Source organism: Somniosus microcephalus, chromosome 13 (genome assembly GCF_052327205.1).
Source record: "Somniosus microcephalus isolate GS21.2 chromosome 13, FLI_Smic_1.0, whole genome shotgun sequence".
NCBI lineage: Eukaryota > Metazoa > Chordata > Chondrichthyes > Squaliformes > Somniosidae > Somniosus > Somniosus microcephalus.
Window position 1 is genome coordinate 31,978,938 of NC_140999.1, and position 24,091 is coordinate 32,003,028.

Sequence of the window (24,091 nt, forward strand, 5' to 3'; positions counted from 1 at the left end):
AAGTACAGTACACATCCCAGACTATATTCCAGTAATGATACATTTTCTCTATAGGAGCATTCCTCGGTGCTGCCACTGAAACTATGTCAAGGAATGTTCTCCAGAGATGACTTCCTTCACCATTGACCGCAAATTCTGGGCCAATATTTTGCTCCCACTGAACCTCAATGGGTGCTCAAGATCTGGTGATAACATATAGAATGGCACTCAGAAAATAAAAAAAAATTGTAATAGTCGCTCCGATTACTTTCAAACGTAATTCTTGTTTTCCCTTGTAACATAAAGCTCAGTGGAAATTTACAAATATAATTGTTTGCCCGTATAATGAGTGGAAACAAAATAGAAACCAGATTTTAAGAATGGATGGATTTTATTTCAGTTCCCTATCTCTCACGTTATTAGAAAAGGGACGGTTTCATGGCTTCAGCTGCAATGCTGCAGAGTGAACGAGCAGCAGGAACATGTATGTAAAATACAGGCATCATTCTGCATGTTGTGATAATTCACTAATGATCGAACAAACTGCAGATAAATTACAAATATTGGTGAGTGAGTCAGAGACTGCAATTCAACCTTTATTCCAGCTCTACAGACTAATCTGAGAAAGAAACAAGGTGAATCACAACAATATTAATCAATTTATATTTCCTGCATCTCAGAACCATAGCTAAAACTATCAACTACTGTCTGAGTCTTGAGCCTGTGGTTGCAGGATGTGAAATGAATACAGATGATATGCTTATCCAATTTTGACACATTTAACACTTTAGCAATTGAAAAAAAAATACTTTGGTTTGTAAAAATGGAAACATGCTTCAAATCAAATTCCAAAACATAACCATTCAAAAAAAACAATGCTGAACATTAACACTTACAGTGCAAACACAGAGCACATGAAACGTGTTTATTTATATTCAGGGTAGCACACACAGATACACAACCATGGAGCAGTGATGTAATTGCAGCTCATCTTCATCTTTATCAGTCCTGATGTAAACAGATGGTGAGTTTCCACAGAGACTGACGCTTTAACTGTTCAGCATTTCAAAGTGGGGTGGATTCCAATTGTCACTTATCCCCCCATAATTTTCAAGTGACTTCATTTTTAAATGTAATTGTGGAGAATGGAGCTTCAGATAAAAGAAACCCCACAAATGAATGGTCTTTAATCTGCATGATATGTATTTCCACATTTCAGCGCTGCAGATTTCCTTATTTCAGCAGCATTTCCTTATATTGCCTACACTTTCATGCTCTGTAAAATAAAGTAAGTTTTGCTTTGGAAATGCAGATTAGGTATTTTATTGGTAGTGCAATCATCTCTTTGACCTACTTCATTCATGATGGGCTGCTTCATTCATGACGGGCCAGTTGTGTACTAACTACAATTGCAAAATATTTAATCTCTGGATTATTAGGAATTCTCAGAGTGAACAAGCCTATGCTCATTGACACATACTCACCTTGATTGTCTATTCTATGGCGTAAGTATTTTGTGGTCATTATGCTACTTTGCGACTCTTGTACACGCTAAACTTTTTTCTGCTTTTTACTTACACTTAATCTTTGGATTAAGAAAGAAGCTAAATATTATCCTATTATCCGCTAAGGTAGACATATTATCACTCTGCAGCCTTCGTGACAATGCTCCCCTTGTCATCAGTCACTGTATGATGTCCTACTTTGCCCTTGCTAATACTACCAGCCAGACTGACTTGTTTTCTTACCACTGCTGCATATTTAATCTCGGAAATTAAAAGTATGAAGGATTATTCTTGGTTATAAAGATCAATATAAAGCAACATATGAGTCCATGTTTAGCTCCAACTTTAGCTGCCGCAAAAATTATTTTAATCTTTTATCTGGTATTATGTAAATAAAGGCTAAAATACATGTAAATGCTGTATTGGATGATTTATAATAGTTCAAGAAACCCATAAAAATGGATACTGTCCCTGTGAGGTACCGATAACATTAAATATTTCTAATTAAACCTCGGTTTAAAAGATCAGACAATTAGATTACATGGGATTACATAGGATATACCGCACAGAAACAGACCATTCGGCCCAACCAGTCCATGCCGGCGTTTATGCTCCACACGAGCCTCCTCCCGTCTTTCCTCAACTAAATTTATCATCATAAACCTCTATTCCCTTCTACCTCATGCTTATCTAGCCTCCCCTTAAATGCATGTATACTTTTCGCTTCAACCACATTCTCACCACTCTTTGGATAAAGAAGTTTTTTCTTATATTGATGGCCTCTAGTTATGCTCTTCCCCACAAGTGGAAACATTCTCTCTGTATCCATCTATCATAACTTTTCATAAATTTAAAGACCTCTATTAGGTCACCCCTCAGCCTTCTGTTTTCAAGGAAAAAGAGACCCAGCCTGTTCATCCTTTCCTGATATGTATATCCTCGCATTTCTGGTATCATCCTTGTAAATCTTCTCTGCATCCTCTCCAGTGCCTCTATATTCTTTTTATAATATGGTAACCAGAACTGGATGCAGTACCCTAAGTGTTGTCTAACCAAGGTTCGATACAGGTTTAACATAACCCTCAAAGCCTCCTTGAAAAAGTGCAACATCGCCACCGACACTTGGGAATCCCTGGCCCAAGACAGCACAAAGTGGAGAAGAAGCATCCAGGAAGGCACCGAACACCTCGAGTCTCTTCGCCGGGAACAAGCAGAAGCCAAGTGCAAACAGGGGAAGGAGCACACGTCAACCCAAGCACCCCACCCACCCGCCCCTTCAACCACCGTCTGCCCCAACTGTGAGAGAGACTGTAGGTCCCGCATTGGACTCATCAGTCACCTGAGAACTCATTTTTAGTGTAGAAGCAAGTCATCCTCGGTTCCGAGGGACTGCCTAAGAAGAAGAAAAGCATAACTTCCCTACTTTTCAATTCTATACCTCTTAGAAATAAACCCTAGTGCTTGGTTTGCTTTTTTTTATGGCCTTGCTAACCTGTGTCGCAACTTTTAGTGATTTGTGTATTTGTACTCCGAGATCCCTTTGTTCCTCTACCTCACCTAGACTCGCACCCTCCAAGTAATAAGTGACCTCCCTATTCTTCCTACCAAAATGTAATACCTCACATTTATCTCTGTTGAACTTTATTTGCCAATTATATGCCCATTCTGCAAGTTTATTAATGTCCTCCTATAATTTGTTGCAGTCCTCCTCAGTATTAACTATCCCTCCCAAATAGGTGTCATGTACAAATTTAGAAATTGTGTTTTTGATTCCAAAGTCTAAATCGTTAATATAAATTGTGAACAACAGTGGTCCCAACACTGATTCTTATGGAACACCACTACCCACCTTCTGCTACTATGAATAGCTACCTTTTACCCCTACTAGCTACTTTCTGTCTTGAAGCCAGCTAGCTATCCATTCTGCTACTTGTCCGCTGACTCCGCATTCTCTGACCTTGTTCATCAGTCTTTTATGGGGTACCTTATCGAAGGCCTTTTGAAAATCTAGATAAATTACATTTACAGCATTACCATTGTCTACTCTCTCTGTTACCTCTTCAAAAAATTCAATGAGGTTGGTCAAGCAAGGCTTTCCCTTTTGAAATCCATGCTGACTAATCATTACTATGGTTTTGGTTTCTAGATGTTCTTCTATTTTCTCCTTTAGTACAGATTCCATTATTTTTCCTCCCACCAATGTTAAGCTGACTGGTCTATAATTCCCTGGACATGTTCTATCCCCCTTCTTAAATATTGGTATTACACTAGCTATCTGCCAGTCCTCTGGCACTACACCTTTTTCTAATGAATTATTAAATATGTGTAGTATCTTCCCTAGATTCTTTTAAAATGCGTGGATGCAATCCATCTGAACCAGGGGTCTTATCCTCCTTAAGTTTGATTAATTTGTTTAATTGTTTAATATATCCCCTCTTTTTATTTTAAATGCACTGGTTCTTATGGAACACCACTACCCACCTTCTGCTACCTTTTACCCCTACTTGCTGCTTTTTGTTTTGAAGCCAGCTAGCTATCCATTCTGCTACTTGTTGAATACCATTTTAAATGTTTCCCATTGCTGTTCTACATCGTTGATTGCCAATATTATCGCCCATTTTTATTTTACCAAGTTCTATTCTCAGCTTTTCTCCAATCTATTACCCTGGTTTTCATCATACTTATGTTCTTTTCAATTATCATCTTAAAGCATATTATATTATGGTCACTATTGCCTAGAAGTTCCCCTACTTTTACTTCTCTTATTTGCTCTGGTTCATTCCCCATTACTAGACCCAATAGTGAATCCTCCCTTGTTGGGCTTTTTACATATTGGGTTAGAAAGAAGTCCTGTAGACATTGTAGGAACTCCATTCCCTTATCCCCTTTACCTACCTCTTCTGTTCAATTAATATTGGTGTGGAGATGCCGGAGTTGGACTGGGGTGGACAAATGTAAGAAGTCACACAACACCAGGTTATAGTTCAAATAAAGTTGTTGGACTATAACCTGGTGTTGTGTGACTTCTTACAATTAATATTGGGGTAGTTGAAATCCCCCATGATTATTATTCTATGTTTTTTACTCATTTCCCTAATTTGTCTGCATATTTCTTTCTCAACCTCACTTCCGCTATTAGGTGGTCTGCAGACTACACCTATTAGTGTGATTGATCCTTTATTATCTTTTATCTCGAGCCATATGGGTTCTATTTTTGTCTTACTGATAGCTGTGTCACTTTTTTTTACTGCCATTATGTTATCCCTAATAAGTACAGCTACTCCACTTCCCCTTTTTCCCTCTCTATCTTTTCTAAATATGTTATAGCCTGCAATGTTTAATTCCCAGTCCTAATTTTTCTGTAGCCATGTCTCAGTAATCCTGACTGTATCTGATTCCTCACAACGCATGATTGCCTCCAGCTCCCCTGTTTTATTACGGACACTGTGTGCATTACTGTACAGACAGTTTAACTCATTTTTAATAGGATTTCCTCTCACTTTATGTTTAACCATCTTTTTAGACTCCTGCTCTATAACTCTATTTATTCCCTTGCCATCAATGTCCTCCCTTACTTTATTCTTTCCTGTGCTCTCTTTTCCTGTTTTGTTTATAATTAGGCTGGTTATGTTTCTTGTAGATCCCTCCCCCAATCTTACCAGTTTAAAGCCTTTACCACCTCCCTATTTACCCTTTCCGCTAGGACACGGGTCCCATCCCGGTTCAGGTGGAGCTCGTCCCATTGGTACAGCTTCTTCCTGTCCCAGAACTGGTGCCAGTGTCCCATGAAAGGAACCTCTCTTTCCCACACCAGCCCTTTAGCCACGTGTTAATTCACCTGATCTGTCTGCTCCTATGCCAATTTGCACGTGGCTCGGGCAATAATCCAGAGATTATTACCCTCGAGGTCCTGCTTTTTAATTTAGAGCCTAACTCCTGATACTCTTTCAGCAGGACCTCTTTCCTGTTCCTACCTATGTTGTTTGTTCCAACATGGACCACAACAACTGGATTTACTCCCTTCCTTTCCAAGTTCCTGTCCAGCCGCTGTGAGATATCCCTTACCTTGGTAGGCAACACACCCTTCTGGATTCTCGTTCTTGGCTGCAGAGGATGCTATCTATCCCCCTAATTATAGAGTCCCCTATCACTACCACATTTCTATTCTGCTCATCCTCCTGTTGGACAGCCTTCTGATCCATGGTGCCTTGGTTTGCATTGTGGCTGTCCTCCCTGCAGTCTTTCTCCTTGTCTTCACAGGTAGCGAGTATTTCGTACCTGTTGGACAGGACCAGTGTCTGTGGGAGGAAATTGTACTATGTATGTATTGCTACATACCCATTACAGAGTGCAAATTTAATTTTGAATTGAGTTTGGATTTCTTGTTTTGCAAGAAATGTAAAAGACAGTGTTAATAATTTGAATTTATAAGAAAACATGAAAACATTGCTAAATAAAAAGGATTCCAATCAATAGGGAGAAGACTAGTCTCTTTGCTACCCTCTATCTGAATTTCCTGGAAAGAACAGTTTCCAAAAAAAAGCTTCAAGTAAATTTCACTTCATACTTGACAGAATTTCACTGCTATGTGCAATTTGCTGAAGATATCTAGTTATATAATAATGCTAATAAAAATATAATAAAAAATACCCTGGTAGCCGCAGACCCATTAGTTTCACACCAATAACTGGAAAAATAATGGAATGGATCATCAGAAAAAACTGAAAATAACATAGTAAACAGGAGCCAACATTCTTCAGAGTAGGAGATCCTGTCTGATCAAATGCCTTGACATTTTTGAGGAAGTGACAACCCAATTTGGCAATGGAAAGTTGGGATGTGACTTTTATCGCCAGAAGCATGTTTTGCCTTAACTACGATATTATTTATGATAAACAACCCTAAAATGTAATAATTATAAACACCTATGGGTTAGAAATTCATTATAGCCAAGGAATGGCGGTGTTTAGACTAAATTGGTTAAGTAGTGCCAGTTGAAAATCGTCTAGACTGCACACAAAAATCGTCCTCACTCCTCATTAAAATGATTGAAGTCATGATTCTAGTCTAAAAACCCAAGCTCATTGGCGTTACACTGAAAAGATGGATGTAGTCTAAAATACTTAAAGGGGTTCATTAATGCTGCAGCACCTCATTCTCAGCATTGCTGGGTGTGCAGCTGCCTCAACAACCATAAGAAGAAGGACAAAGAGAAGGAGCACTTATTTACAAATGCTGATGGCAAATCACCACCCCAAGGAGAGAGCCCAGAGGTTTTCTGAGGAAGCTTTGGAGGTGTTGGTTTTAGCGGTGGAGAGAAGGCGGACTATGTGGAGGGAGGTGGCACACCACGTCTCGGGCAGCACTGTGCTCCCCAGGTCCCACACCCAGTGCAGGAGGAAGTTTAACGAGCTCACACGGGTGGTCAGGGTGCATGAAGGCTTCAACAAATGCTACATACCACCATCTGTACCACAAACTTCACACACTGCTCAATGCATCACACCCCCAGCACTCACCCACCAACAATCTCCACCTAGCAACACTCACACCCACATCTCACACCTTGCACACAATGACAGCTATTCAACTATAGTAGGCACAAGGGTCATTAGTTATTAGAATTCAAGTCATATGTGTGATATGTTTATAGATACATTTATTAATGGTGTTTAGAATATTTTGAGGTCTCTTTCATTTCACCTTTGCAGCCACGAGGACCCTGTGATATGGCGTGAGACAGGGATTGTATGATGGGATGTGGTGAGCAATGGGGATCTGGGGTTTCATTCATTCGAATCGCAGTCTGATGATCCAGTCACGGACAGCCCGTCCAGAAGGCCGATTGTCTCACTGCCTCCGCCCTCCCTCCTTTTCTGCCTTGTACTCCTCCTCATCCTCATCTTCCTCTGCCTTGGCCTCCTCCTGAGGTGGTCCCGCATCCCTGCTGGCAAGGGCTGCGTCCTCATGATGGCCAAGTTGTGGAACACGCAGCAGACCACCACGAAATGAGACACCCGCTCTGGCAAGTACTGGAGGGCTCCTCCTGAGCGGGCAAGGCAGCTGAACCATTGCCTCAGTAGCCCGATGGTCTGCTTGATGATGTTCCTGGTGGCAGGATGACTCACATTATATGAGTGCTGGGCATGAGTGTTGGGGTTGCAGTGGGGAGTCATGAGCCAGGTGGAGAGCAGATAGCCCTTGTCTCTGGACAGCCACCCTCGAGCTTGACGTGGTGGATTGAAGAGTGCTGGCACACCGATCTGGCACAGGATGAAGGCATCGTGGCTGCTGTAGTGGGCATTGACATTGAGGATTCGCTGTCTGTGGCTGCACACCAACTGCACATTAAGTGAGTGAGTGATTTTTAGCAAGTGTTGTACTTTGAAGCCTTTCAAAAATAACGAGGGAGTTTTGTACTTGCGAGAACACTCCCTGATACCAAAGAACCTTGAAATGACTAAGGAAAATTCTTCCAGTAGCAAGAATTAGCACACAGCCACTCAAACTGCAAAACCTTGACAGGTGCTGGTGATTGGTGAGGATCCCTTTAAATTACATCACTGGAGCTGGTTTCCTGCTGCTGCACATCACCTGAAGCTGTCGTTGCTTTTTCCAGCTGGTAAGAACCTTGGCTAAAACAAAGTTGGGAGATCGGGCATCCATTGAGCGTTGCACACTCACTGACGTCATGATCTCCATCGTAGTGAGGTCCCAGGCGATCGAGATTACCGGCAGTGCTCCCGGAACCACCAATTTGGTGTGCGGCACTGAAACCAGCATCAGCTGGCGTTACAGCTGTCAACGGCACTTTAGCGTCATCGTGTGGTGCAAGCCACATGAATTTCTAGCCAAGTGGGTTTGCTTGTTACTGATTTGTGCTAACATAGAATCATAGAAATTTACAGCATAGAAGGAGGCCATTCGACCTGTTACGCCTGTGCTGGCTCTTTGAAAGAGCAGTCGTGCTTAGTCCCATAACTCTGCTTTTTCTCTGTAACTTTGTAAATTCCTTATTCTCAAGTACCTGTCCATTGATTATTTATGGAATCAGCTTCCATCACCTTTTCAGGTAGTGAATCTGGATCCCAACAACTCTTGGAGTGAAAACATTTCTCCTCATCTTCTGTCTAGGTCTTTTGCCAATGATTTTGAATCTATGACCTCTGGTTATTGACCCACTCACCAGAGGGAATGAATAGTGTTTCTCTATCTACTGTCAAAACCTCTCATCATCTTGAAAACCTCTATTAGGTCACCTCTTAACCTTCTCTGTTCCAAGGAGAACAATCCTAACTTTTCCAACCTCTCCTCATAACTGAAGTCCCTCATCCCTGGTAACATCCTGGTAAACCTCCTCTGTACCCTTTCTAAGGCCTTTACATCTTTCCTGAAGTGTGGTGCCCAGAATTGTCCACAATACTCCAACTGAGGCCTAACCAGTGACTTATAAGGTTCCAGCATCATCACTTTGCTTTTATATTCTATGGCCAGAATTTTACGGGGTGGTAGCGGGTGCGATCAGTGGCGGGCCTGGTGGGAAAGTTGTTATTTATGACAGCGAGTCAGGAAACCGCTGTCATTTTTCTCCTACGCGCCTTCCCCGGGCGTATCTGTTATTGCGAAGCCGACCCGATCAGCAGCGGCGGGCGACCCAATTGAAATCATTATCAGATAGTTTACTGGCACTTAAGAGCCTTTTATCACTTACTTTTTAAATTTCCCTGCATGGCCACGGGATTCACACAGCTCGGGAACCACGTCTGTCAACCTGAGGCGGGAGTTCTGTGGCCATTGCTGCAGCTGATTACTTCACAGCATCAAATATACAGTAAAAGCTCCCACCAGACAGATGATCACTTTCCTCAGGCAGAATTTGTTGCTCAGTCCATTTCCAGCACAGATTTTGCAGGCTGCAAGTGTTTCCAGCAAAGTCTCTATCCAGTGTCACCTCATTGGAAGAACTCTCTCACTATTGACAGATTGCTTCTGTCATCTCTACTTCACTTGCCATCTATTCCATCAACATGGGTGCCATTTATACTGTCTCACCTTGGTCCTCAGAATCTGACCACAATGAGGCCCAACAACAGGAACACCAGGCACCCCAGCAGCACCAACAACAACACCAACACCAACATTCTCTGCAAACACCTGGGGCTAGATTTTCAGTTGCTTGCGCCAGCAGTTAGCGCCTTAAGAGAAGTGATTTTCGGGCGCTATGCGTGTAGCGCCCGGGCGCAGCGCAGTTTGCGCCCCGCCCCAAATTAAGTTGCCTGTTAGCGTCGGCGCAAAGTTTAGCGGCTGGCCGGATGCGCACGCAGAAAATGACGTCACATCCTCGTGCAACGCCCTTTGGCCGCCCCGAATCCAAACTTCAGTCGGACCGCCCCATTGTGCGGCTGGCGTCCAGAGCGTTTGTAAAATGGAACGCAACACACCCTGGGCACTCCTCCTGCACTATAAACGGCAGTCTGCATGTGTTGTGTGGAAGGATGCAGTGTGTGTTGTTCTGAATGGCGTATTTATGTTTCCGTCACCACCACCACCACCACCACCTCCTCCTCCTCCTCCTCCTCCTCCTCCTCCTCCTCCTCCTCCTCCCCCCCCAAACTCTGCCTTTGAAAAAAAACACATGCACCCTTCCCCTTTAAGAGCTCACTGGCATCAGAGTGTCTGCTGTGCGCTGCGCCCGAACTCGGGCGCTGCGCTCTGCACCGCCGGCTTAGCGCCTAAAGATAGTAGTGGAACGCCTCTTTTAGCGCTCCACCAACCTCTTAGGGCGAAGCCACTGAATTTCCGGCAAAGGGGCGCTACTTTGGGGCGGGCGCTAACTTCAGGCGGGCGCTAAGGTTAGCGCCCCAAAACTGTCTATACTGAAAATCTAGCCCCTGATGTTATACAGGACAGAGGGCATCAGCACCCGAGCACATTGCTGCCCGGGAGGCCAGGTATGGTCTCATCATGGCGAGAATTAGTTAACTTTACACTGTATACCCATATGGCTGTGACATGATGCGCCAGGTTGGCACCACACCAGCATCATAAAGCATCCCTACAATGACCAAGCCATTCCTTTCACACTCATCACCATTGCGAGGGGTACCGTTATGTCTCACCATTCACTGCAACACACAAACCTGTCCAAGACCAGAAAGTGTTGAAAATAGAGATTTTTATGTTTCACACTACATTAACAGAAACTTTACATAAACATTGGATAAAACAACCAAGTGGCTGCACTTGTGTGTTAGTTGGCATGATTGCACTAGGATGAGTATGAGGGGTGATTAGTGAGATGGGGATGTGATAATGTAATTAGAGAGAGATGGATGGGTGGAGATGCAAGGTATTTTTAAAAATTCTTTGTTCATGGGATGTGGGCGTCACCAGCAAGGCCAGCATTTATTGCCCATTCCTAATTGCCCTTGAGAAGGTGGTGGTGAGCTGCCACTTCAGAGGGCAGTTAAGAGTCAACCACATTGCTGCGGGTCTGGAGTCACATATAGGCCAGACCAGGTAAAGATGGCACATAAAGGACATTAGAGAACCAGGTAGGTTTTTACAACAATCTGGTAGTTTCATGGTCACCATTACTGATACTAGATTTTTTTTTAATTCCAGATTTTATTAACTGAATTTAAATTCCCCATGGTGGGATTTGAACTCACATCCCCAGATCATTAGTCCAGGCCTCTGACTAGTCCAATAACATAACCACTATGCTGCCGCACCCAGTATGTTGGTGTAAGTAAGGATGTACAGGAATAGGGTAGGGAAGGCAGAGTGATGGGGATGTGATGAGAGGCACAGCAGGATGCAGTTGAGTGTGGCTTTGTACTAATGTTTCCTGATCTAATGAGATCATTGAAATGTTTGCGGCACTGCACCCAGGTCCTCCTGATGACATCCCTGCTTGTGACCTCCTCTGCAATCTGCAACCAGGCTGTCTTGGTCTCCTGGGGAGGTCTCTTCCGCCCATTGGAAGGGAAGAGGACCTCTCTGCGTGCTGTGACTCCCTCCATAAGCATATGGAGGGAGTCATCAGAAAACCTGGGTGCAGCCCTCTGCCTCTATGCAGTCATTGTCAGTATTTGCAGCACTCCAATGCTGTAGTGCACTGACAGCACTATGTTAGATTAAACTTCAAATCTAATGTGGCCATGGTCCCTTTAAAGATCCTGGCTGAAAGCGCGTCATGAATGATGTCACCAGACTTGCTCCATCTAATTGGGGCAGGTAACGCGCCGGGCGGGCTTTTATAGGCCCCATTAAGGTAAGTTCATTATCAACAGTGGGATGGAGCCAGCAGTGGGGTCACGACCGCCACAGACACCATCCGCACCGGAACCGCCCAGGTAGGCAAAACTCTGGCCTGTGCCTCTATTTATAAACCCAAGTAAACCATATGCTTTTTTAACCACCTAATCAACTTGCCCTGCCACCTTTTAAGAATTGTGTATATGGAGACCAAGGTCTCTCTGCTCATCTACACTTTTCAAAAACATGTCATTTCTAGTATACTGTCTTTCCATATTAGTCCTCCCAAAGTGCATCACTTCACACTTCTCCGCATTGAACTCCATCTGCCATGCTTCTGCCCATTTCACCATCCTGCCTATGTCATCCTGAAGTCTACAACTATCCTCATCACTATCAACTAAGTTGGCAGGTTTTGCATCATCTGCAAACTTTAGAATGTTGTTCCCTAGTCTAGGGGTTTATAAAAATTGAAAAGAATAATGGACCCAAAAATTACCCTTGGGGAACACCACTGCAAACCACCTCCAAATCTGAAAAACATCCATCCACCACCACCCTCTGCTTCCTGTCACTGATACAATTCCGTATCCATACCATCACTTTCCCCTTAATTCCATGAGCTTCCATCTTCTTAACAAGCCTCCTGTGTGGCACTTTGTCGAATGCCTTCTGAAAGTCCATATATACATGTACTGCACTACCTTGATCAAACGTCTCTGTTACCTCATCAAAGAATTCAATCAAGTTAGTCAGACACAATTTGCCTTTAACATGCTAGATCAATTGTTAATTTTAAATCTGAGATTGATAGCTTTTTATTAACCAAAGGTATTAAGGGATATGGGCCAAAGGCCGGTATATGGAGTTAGGTCGCAGATCAGCCATGATCTCATTGAATGGTGGAACAGGCTCGAGGGGCTGAATGGCCTCCTCCTGTTCCTTTCTTCCTATGTAACAAATCCATGCTGGCTCTTCTTGATTAACCCCTGCCTTTCCAAATGAAAATGTAATTTGTCCCTGATAATGGTGTCCAATAACATCCCCACCACCGATGTTAGGCTGACATAGATATCCATTGCTTTTTGCTTGTGTAAGTACTTTCCATGGGAAAATTCATCAAAAGCCTCATGAAAATCTAGCTACACTAAACCACTAAACAGTATCATAATATCAAAATTAGTTAATATAGAATTTCAGTCAAGTGTGATCATTCTATACTTGTGCTTCTCAGAAACCTAGCAGAGGGGCAAAGCAATACTTCTTTCAATAGGCAAGCAGAAATTTGCTCACTTTGTTCAATTAATGTCACGTTATAGTTCTAGGCACCTTCATATTTCTCCTTTGGGAAAAGGCACCTCTCCCACTAGATACCATCTCACTACTTGTTTGAAGAAAATATGACATATCATTAGAGTTCCTTCAACTAAAAATACAGATTCATTTTGAATCGGAATAGCTACTACTGCGGGTCTTAATTTTTGTGGTTATACTTTCTAAGATCTCTGTTGTGTAGCGGGTAGTGCTAGTAAACAAGAGCTCTTGAGTATATCATTTAATTGTAGTGCAATTGGTGGTATTGATTTGATTTAATTTAATTTGAATTAATTAAAGGGTAAGTCATGACAGCACAGCTCAGCCCCATGGCATGCTCCTCCTGCACTATTTGGGAAATCAGGGACACTTCCTGTGTCCCTGACGATCATGTGTGCGGGAAGTGTATCCAGCTGCAGCTACTGGCAGACCACATTGTGGCGCTGGAGCTGCGAATGGATACATACTGGAGCATTCGCGATGCTGAGGACGTCTTGGATAGCACGTTTAATGAGCTGGTCACACCATAGGTAAAGGCTGCACAGGCAGGAAGGGAATGGGTGACCGCCAGGCAGGGTAGTAGGTGCAGGCAGACAGTACAGGGGTCCCCTGTGGCCATCTCCCTCTGAAACAGATATATCACTTTGGATATAGTTGGGGGAGATGGCTTATTGGGGGAAGGCAGCAGCAGCCAACTTCCTGGCACCATGGGTGGTCCTGCTGCACAGGACGGGAGGGAAAAGAGTGGGAGAGCTATAGTGATAGGGGATTCTATTGTAAGAGGAATAGATAGGCGTTTCTGCGGCCGCAAACGAGACTCCAGGATGGTATGTTGCCTCCCTGGTGCAAGGGTCAAGGATGTCTCAGGTTGGCTGCAGGGCATTCTGGAGGGGGAGGGTGAACAGCCAGTTGTCATGGTACATATAGGTACCAACGATATAGGTAAAAAATGGGATGAGGTCCTAAAAGCTGAATATAAGGAGTTAGGAGGTAAATTAAAAAATAGGACCTCAAAGGTAGTAATCTCAGGATTGCTACCAGTGCCACGTGCTAGTCAGAGTAGAAATAGAAGGATATTTCAGATGAATACGTGGCTAGAGGAATGGTGCAAGGGGGAGGGATTCAAATTCCAGGGACATTGGAACCGGTTCTGGGGGAGGTGGGACCTGTACAAACTGGATGGTTTGCACCTGGGCGGGACCGGGACCGATGTCCTAGGGGGTGTGTTTGCTAGTGCTGTTGGGGAGGGTTTAAACTAAAAGGGCAGGGGGTTGGGGACATGTGCAGGGAGACAGAGGAAAGGGAAGCAAGGATAGAAACAAAAGACAGGAAGGAGAACAGCAAAAGTGGAAGGCAGAGAAATCAAAGGTGTAAATCAAACAGGGCTACAATAAATAATAATTCTAAAAGGACTAAGAGTGTTAAAAAACAAGCCTGAAGGCTTTGTGTCTTAATGCGAGGAGCATTCGTAATAAGGTGGATGTATTAGCTGCACAAATAGATGTAATCGGATATGATATAATTGGGATTATGGAGACATGACTCCAGGGCGACCAAGGCTGGGAATTCAACATCCAGAGGTATTCAATATACAGGAAGGACAGACAAAAAGGAAAAGGAGGTGGGGTAGCATTGCTGGTTAAAGAGGAGATTAACACAATAGTAAGGAAGGATATTAGCTCTGATGATGTGGAATCTGTATGGGTAGAGCTGAGAAATACCACGGGGCAGAAAACGTTAGTGGGAGTTGTATACAGACCTCCAAACAGTAATGCTGAGGTTGGGGATGGCATTAAATAGGAAATTAGAGATGCGTGCAATAAGGGCACAGCAGTTATCATGGGTGACTTTAATCTACATATAGGCCTAGATTTTCAGTGTGCCGTGAGGCGGGCTTTTAGGTGGGCAGGGGGCAAAAATCCCGAATTCGGGGGTCCCGACACCATCCCGCCTCCACTTAAGTTTCAGAGGAGGCGGGTACCCGCCCCGCACTGGGACCCGCCGACCCGAGGCGGGAAGGGATTAGTGCCAATTAACTGCCAGGCAGTTTTTAGCCTAATCCCTATTTTGAGGGGTGTCATGTGGGATTCCCAACAGCTCCAAACCACGGCAGGTTAGAGCAGGCGGGCCGTCGGGTTGAAGGACTTGGAGGAGTCGCGATGTCGGTGTTCAGGTGAGTGATGGGTGCATGAGTGCAAAGGTAAGTGTGTTTGGTGTGTCTAAAGTGTGTAAAGAAGTTTAAATTAACTGCACTTACCTTAACAGCCTTTCTTCCTGCAGGCATCGGGAGTCCATCACTCAGCCAGCACTGAAAGCCAAAATGGCTGCGAGCTGTCAAAAGTGACAGCCTTCAGCTTTTAGTGCCGGTGACAGTTCTAACTGAGTTTGTGTAGAAGGACTCAGGTTAGAAGTCAGACTGTCAGTGTTTGACAGCTTCCAACAGCTGTGAAACACTGATATTTCATCTGTCAAGATCTCTTGACAGATGAAATTCAGTCTGTGGCGTCACCTGTTGCCGGGTGGCTCTTAATTGGCCTGCTGAGCCTGCTGCGCGGGCTCAACAAGGTCAATCAAAGGAAAATCATGTGGATTGGCCGGAGATCGATGTAGGCGGGACTAAAACCCGAAAGTTATAGTCCCGCCTCCTTCCCGACAGCTTAATGAAAATCGACCCCATAGATTGGGCTAACCAAATTGGTAACAATACTGTGGAGGAGGAATTCCTAGAGTGTATACAGGATGGTTTCCTGGACCAATATGTCGAAGAACCAACTAGAGATCAGGCCATCTTAGACTGGGTAATATGTAATGAGAAAGGATTAATTAGCAATCTTGTTGTGTGAGGCCCCTTGGGGAGGAGCAATCATAATATGATAGAATTCTTCATTAAGGTGGAGAGTGAAGTAGTTGACTCAGAGACTAGGGTCCTGAATTTAAATAAAGGAAACTGCGATGGTATGAGGCACGAGTTGGCTAGGATGGATTGGGGAATGTTACTTAAAGGGTTGACGGAGGATAGGCAATGGCAAACATTTAAGGATTGCATGGATGAACTACAGAATTTGTTCATCCCTGTTTGGCATAAAAATAAAACAAAAAAGGTGACTCAACTGTGGCTAACAAGGGAAATTAGGGATAGCATAAGATCCAAGGAGAGGACATATAAATTGGGCAGAAAAAGCAGCAAACCTGAGGATTGGGAGCAGTTTAGGATTCAGCAAAGGGGGACAAAGGGATTAATTAAGAGGGGGAAAATAGAGTAAGCTTGCCGGGAACATAAAAACTGACTGTAAAAGCTTCTATAGATATGTGAAGAGAAAAAGATTGGCGAAGTCAAGCGTAGGTCCCTCGCAGTCAGAATTAGGAGAATTTATAATGGGGAACAAAGAAATGGCGGACCAATTAAATAAATACTTTGGTTCTGTCTTCACAAAGGAGGACATAAATAACCTCCCAGAGATGTCAGGGAATATAGGGTCTAATGAGAGGGAGGAATTGAATGAAATCAGTATTTGTAGGGAAATGGTATTAGGGAAATTGACGGGATTGAAGGCTGATAAATCCCCAGAGCCTGATAATCTACATCCTAGGGTACTTAAGCAAGTGGCCCTAGAAATAGTAGATGCATTGCTGGTCATCTTCCACAATTCTATAGACTCTGGAACAGTTCCCATGGATTGGAGGATAGCTAATGTAACCCCACTATTTAAAAAAGGTGGTAGAGAGAAAACGGGGAATTATAGGGAATTATAAGCCTGACATCGGTAGTGGGGAAAATGCTAGAGCCTATTATAAAAGATGTAATAGCAGAGCACTTGGAAAACAGTGACAGGATTGGACAAAGTCAACATGGATTTACAAAAGGTAAATCATGCTTGACTAATCTACTGGAATTTTTTGAGGATGTAACTGGTAGAATAGATAAGGGAGAACCAGTGGATGTGTGTATTTGGACTTTCAGAAGGCTTTCGATAAGGTCCTGCATAAGAGATTAGCGTGCAAAGTTAAAGCACATGGGATTGGGGATAAGGTACTGACTTGGATAGATAACTGGTTGGCAGACAGGAAGCAAAGAGTTGGAATAAACAAGTCTTTTTCCAAGTGGCAGGCAGTGACTAGTGGGATACCACAGGGATCGATGCTAGGACCCCAGCTATTCACAATATATATTAATGATCTAGATGAGGGAACTAGATGTAACATCTCTGACGTAATAAAGACTCACTACGCACTTGGTTGTACATAAAGCAAGGCTTTAATCGACTTGTAACAAAACATGGATGTCTAGTTAGTAGCCACTAGCTTCCTGTTTCCAGATTGTCTCTGGCCAAGTTGGGCCCATGCCCGAGTATTTATACTCCGTGGACGGCGTCCTCAGCTGGCCGTTCAGTAGTACTTCCTGAGTTACTTCTTGTAGAAGTTGCGATTTATGACAATCTCGAAGTTTGCAGATGACACAAAGCTATGTGGACGTGAGTGCTGTGAGGAGGATGCAGAGAAACTCCAGTATGATTAGGACAGGTTGTGTGATTGGGCTGATGCATGGCAGATGCAGTATAATGTGGATAAATGCGAGGTTATTCACTTTGGTGGCAAAAACAAGAAGACAGATTATTATCTGAATAGTAATAGATTGGGAAAAGGGGAAGTGCAGCGAGACCTGGGTGTCCTTGTGCACCAGTCACTGAAGGTAAGCATGCAGGTGCAGCAGGCGGTTAAGAATGCAAAGGGTATGTTGGCCTTCATAGCGAGAGGATTCGAGTACAGGAGCAAAGATGTCTTGCTGCAGTTGTACAGGGCCTTGGTGAGACCACACCTTGAGTATTATGTGCAGTTTTGGTCACCTTATCTGAGGAAGGATGTTCTTGCCATGGAGGGAGTGCAGTGAAGATTCACCAGACTGATACCTGGGATGGCAGGAATGACGTATGAAGAGAGCTTGGGTCGATTAGTCTTATATTCGCTAGAGTTTAGAAGAATGAGAGGGGATCTCATTGAAACTTATAAAATTCTAACAGGAGTAGACAGACTAGATGCAGAAAGGATGTTCCCGATGGCGGGGGAGTCCAGAACCAGTGGTCACAGTCTAAGGATAAGGGGTAAGCTATTTAGGACTGAGATGAGGAGGAAGTTCTTCACCCAGAGAGTGGTGAACCTGTGGAATTCTCTACCACAGAATGCAGTTGAGGCCAATTCATTAAATATATTCAAGAAGGAGTTAGACATATTTCTTAAGGCTAAAGGGATCAAGGGATATGGGGAGAAAGCAGGGACAGGGTATTGAATTAGGATGATCAGCCATGATCTCATTAAATGGTGGAACAGGCTCGAGGGGCCGAATGGCCTATTCCTGCTCCTATCTTCTATGTTTCTATGTAATACATTTTATGAAATCATTCCATTCAAGAATTAGATGAGTGACATTCTTCTGTATTTGTGAGAATCGAATCGTTATTATAGCCTTTGTTTACTATAAACATTTTCAGTTCACAAACACAACTGAGCTAAATTCAAAGCAGCACTTCAGTTGATACTAAAAATCAGTCCGTAAGGGTGACCCCGAGCTTCCGGTTGCCTGTCTCTTTAATTCTCCACTCCACTCCCACTCCCACTCTGACCTCTTCTGTCCTCGGCCTTTTACACTGTTCCAATGAAGTTCAACGTAAGCTCGAGGAACAGCACCTCATCGTTCGATTAGGCACTTTACAGCCTTCTGGACTCAACATTGAGTTCAACAATTTCAGACTATAACCCCCCCATTTTTTCAGGCGGCAGCTGTTTATGATTCTGCCATCCCCATTTGCAACATTTAACCACTTCTGCCTTGCCTTCTAGCACAGACTGCCCCTTAAGTTCCTTCCTCCCCTCCCCCCCTTCCCTGCCTCCGCACCTGCTTAAAATCTGTTACATTTCTGTCTTTTACCAGCTCTGAAGAAGGGTCTCCGACCTGAAACGTTAACTCTGTTTCTCTCTCCACGGATGCTGCCTGGCCTGCTGAGTGTTTCCAGCATCGTCTGTTGTTATTACCACTGTGACTTTCTTTGGGTGATCTGGACCTTTCTTAAACTCGTCTGATTTGCCTCAATACATGAACAATTTTAACACAAATTTTCTCCCTCTTCTTCCAAAGGCGTTGCCTTCTTACTGGGCAATGATTCCACTAGCAGTGGTCGCCCATCGGTGCGTTGCCCAATTGTCCATTATTGATGTACGTACCTTGATAGAGAATGTTGGTAGGCTATTGGACTGTGAGAACACCACAGCCAAGCCTTTTCCGTCCTCAAATGATATCCAGAAACACGCACTTCCAGGAAGGGTCACTAGATAGTGGTCGGGATTTTGTCTTCCTAACCCATGGCTGCCGAGGTTAATTGTAACGCCTTTGCCATTGCCCTGACTCAGATCAGCTACATTACAAGAGTGAATACAATGCAAAAGTACTTAATTGACTCTAAAGCACTTTGGGACGACCTGAGGTCATGAACGACGCTATAGAAATGCAAGTCTTTTTTTCTACAGATTACGTGACATTCTTTACACAAACCACCCAATAAAAACAATAGAATGAGAAAAATTATACTGTACCATGTTGTCTGATCAAAAACAATCAATCCAATTGGTTGATCACTCTATGCTGGCTTCCAACATGGCAACATTTTAATCAGACAGGTTCCCAAAAAAAGCTCAAGTTATCAATATTTGGTCACCATTCTATCATTCCTAGTACACTTTGTTCCGTTTGACTAATGCAATAACAATATACGGAGAAGAAAAAGAAAGAAATTGCTCCTATCACTTCTTCAGGATGTCCCAAACTGCTTCACGGCCAGCGAAGTATTATTGAAGTGTAGTCACTGTTGTGAGGCAGGGAAATACATACAACACAAAAGCAAAATACTGTGGATGCTGGAAATCTGAAATAAATTTGAAATGAAATAAATGCACATAATGTTTTCTTTACAAGGACATTACTGAGGGCGCAGAAGCTATTCACGTGGGAAAATGATAAATAATGCCTCATTACTGGGTTTCACAATTTTACATTCCGAAACCTATGCAAATAGATGAAGGCGCTGTTTTTGCTCATTTGTAAATGTGCTAAGCCTCTGCCCTGGATTTGCAATAAAGACTGTATACATATCATGTGGAGACAAATTCCACCCCATTGTGTACACCGCTTACATGAATCAGAAACAGACAAAATACTCCGTGGCACGAAAACACCAGCAAAATAATTTTTGAAGAATTAAGAATTGTTAGTGATTTAAATGGCTGCTTTGCACCAAGTCCTAATGCAAGGAAATAATAGTTGTCAAGACGCACCACTTATTTTTTTTTCAACATTTATGTTATATTTATATTATGATTAACTGATTATTAGCTGATTTTTCATAAATGACAGCAGTCACTGACCTTTCAGGTATTAAATCTTTTCAGCTTTCAAATATTCATACTGTTTTCCTTAACATATTGGCTGAGGTCATTCAGTGCAAATCTGAAATGCTGAATATAATTTCAGCTCAGTTGCAGAAATTAGTAGTTGTTGAACAATTCTTCATTCAGTGCTCTTGAATGAAGCAAAAGTGTAATCCTGCTATACTTTTTGATTTTTTTTTGTGCTATTACATGACTTACAAAAGCAGTTCTGTCCAAACCCCAAGGTGATAGCACAATTAATTAGTTAAATGATGGATGGGAATTTGCTGATGTTTCAAACACCAGCAGGAGACCTGCCTGACATGACAGCAACCCAGATTTTAAAACCGCTCATTAAGACCTCAGAGAGACGCATAAAATATCAGCAGAGAAAGGCCGACTGTGTTCGAAAGCCTGAATAGGGCTTACTGCCTAATTTAAAAAATGGGCAGCAGGACAGTGAAAGATACCATCTGATAGAGGGCATGTATCCTGAATGCTGTCTTATCTGCTTGGCGCATCGAATGAATAGCTTCACACTGGGATATCGTTCAAGGCCTTCCAGGAGAGTTCATCTTTGAAAACTGACTTGAGGGAAAAGTTGGTAAAAGAAACATTCCTCTCAACTTGTGAAGAAAAAAATAAAAAGAGTTAAACTTTAGTTTTAACTTGCGTCAGGTTAAATCGATCATGTGCTTGTTTTGCTGAAGTACTTTGGGTTAGAGGTCACAGACAGAAGTCTGTCAGAATCATAGCTCACCATTTCCATCTGCCTACGCCTTGTACATCTTAAAAATAAGATGGCGGGTAGAGGAAAATTGTAAAAAAAAATTCTGCTCACTGCCCGCCCAAGGCCCATCTGACTCGATTTTTAAGCGGGCTTCGAGATGGGCAACCAGTGCTCCCCCCAGCAACGGGTAAGAGCCTTATTTCAATACTTAAATCGGGATTCTAAGCTGATTGTAGGATCCTGATACAGTTTTCAGGCACCAATGGGTGGTGCGTGTGCGCCACAATTTGCTATTGGTACAGGCTGCTCTGGAAAGAGCATGGGTAAGTTTTCTAAACGATTTTTGAGGGGCCAGGAGGAGCATTCGTGCCTCACATTCCGGTCTGCTGCCAGTCCTTCCGTGCCCCCCCTCCCCCCCGTCCCCTTTAAGTGCACGCTTCCAGATTGGCTCCATAGAGCAGCTCAATGATTTATCACCCCCACCCCAATCGGGGAGCTGCCTGTCAGTGCTCATTGAATACTATAAGCTTGCTGACATCATGTGGACAAAGCCTGATTGTGAAATGGTTCGGGCCTCCCACTGGTGCATCAGATAGACCCACCCCAGGCACGCCCACTGCCCAACCAATGTGGACCACAGTTGTAAATTGCCCCTATAGAGTTTACAGCACAGCAGGAGCTCATTTAGCTCATTTTGCCTGTACTGGCTCTCGGAGAGCTATCAACATTGTCTTATTCCCCTGCCTTTTCTGCATACCATTTTAAATTTTCCTTTGTTAAAATGTATCCACTTCTCTTTTAAAAGCTGTTTGGATTCTGTTTTCACCAGGTCCTTCCATGTCCTACTAACAGACTGCAAATTTTCCTAGCCCACCCCTTTAGATGTCAGGCTTGGCTTGGTGGTAGCACTCTTATCTCCGAATCAGTGGTTCAAGCAGCACACCTGACACTTCAGTGCAGTACTGAGGGAATGCTGCACTGTCAGAGGTGCCGTCTTTCGGATGAAACATTAAACCCAGGCCACGTCTGCCATGTAAAAGATCCCATGGCACTTATCGAAAAAGAACAGATGAATTCTCCCAGTGTCCTGGCCAACATTTATCCCTCAACCATCATCACCACAAAAAAAGATTATCCGGTGCACAAATTGGCTGCAGCATTTCCCTACATTACAACAGTGACTACATTTCAAAAATACTTCACTGGCTGTGAAGCGATTTGGGATGTCCTGAGGTGATGAAAGGCGCTATATAAATGGAAGTTTTTTCTTTCTAACGATGCTATGCTCCGATGAAATTCTCAGCCTATGCCTTCTCTTAGTTTAGATTCTGTGCATTTACTCACATGTCCCAATGTTGTACTTAGGTTGGAAATCAGTGCCATATGAAATGCTGCTAGTACTTTCAACACTCAAGCCATTTTCCTGATCCACCTGAATGACATATCCTTTACTATACAATTATAGATGCAGTTATGAGTAAGAAATGATATGCATCACCTGACATCTCTCAATAATGAATGGCATCTGTCTTTTAGACGTTCAGTTGCTCAGTCTCTGTGGATTGTTTCAAATTATATATTCCTCTCCTCACAGCATTCTGCTTTCCTCTACAATCTGGTGCTATCCACAATAATATACATTATACCTACAATCCCCCCATAGGTTCAGAATCAGGTTCATTAATGAACACTATGAACTACAAGCACCCAGAGCAGATCCCTTGGGTACTGCACTAGCTTGTTAAATTTAGTGGTTGCATATTGTCAATTTGCATCAACTGAAAGGCATAGCCATTCCGAAGGACATATGTAGATTGAAATACTGAAATACTGAACCGCACTGTGTAAGGCTCGAGCTGTTTTGTATTTAAAGATGTGTAGTACATATTGATATAAGCAATTAGAAGATGGGTAAACATCAATGATATTGTTTGCTGTTATCTAAAATTGAAAATATTAGAATTTAATTAAATGTAGCTTCAATGTGATATATTCAATTTGTAATAAGATTTGACTTAGTTTTGAAAATCGAATCAGAGATTTGGTAATAACAATGGATTCCCATTCAGAAGGTTCAAGTTAGAATTCTAACATTGACTGTCATTCACACTCAAATAACCTCTACCAGCTAGTTTCTTGAATTCTAAACTGGGTCTTTAGATTATGGTGCACCCCCTATTAATTAATATGGAAAATTGCTAACGATGGCCACTGAGAATTCTGAGGCCCGGAACAGCACGTCCTCTTCTGGCTGTAGGATGACCTTGTGAAAGTGGGATTGTGTTTTTGGAAGGGCATCAAACTTATTAAAAATCCAAAAAACAAATCCAATCCCATTTTAATTAGCTGCTCCAAAACACAGGTTCCAGCTAGGTTTTGAATTCGACCCATATAACGAGATAAATGAAGCTTTCCGTGGCCCTGTGTGGTTAATATTGGGGATAATATGTTCATCAGCATTCTGCACAATACACAAGGCACATCTTAATCTGAAATCGATGGAGGCCTCGGCAAAGTGTACTTGACTAGCTTGCAAATGAAGGGTGAATTAAGAAGCAATGCAAACTTCAGTAACATCAGCCTGGATATTGCTGTGTGCGATATTAGAATGTGAACACAGCATTTTCATATCACATTACTTTGTGAGCCATTTTAGCAGAGATTTTAACAAGTATAAAATAAACACCTCAGTGTAATAGCAACAATATTAAACAGTGGTTATATGAATTTATTTAGCATTTGAATGCTAGTACTACATACAGGCCTAGAAATGATAGAAATTTAGGAATTGGGAGTGGGGGGAGGGGGGTTGAATGGTAATTACCCTGCTCAAGGATGGTGAGGTCTGAGGCGCCCGAGATTTTGGGCCTCATCGTCATAGAGCCGG

The 24,091-nt window shown here is 43.0% G+C and overlaps 1 protein-coding gene across 3 annotated transcripts in view; it reads right to left on the reverse strand.

The window, feature by feature from the left end:
- Window positions 1-24,091, reverse strand: part of LOC147108188 (leucine-rich repeat and immunoglobulin-like domain-containing nogo receptor-interacting protein 2) — a 322,653-nt gene that overhangs the window by 146,859 nt on the left and 151,703 nt on the right. The gene's annotated exons all lie outside the window — the stretch shown is intronic.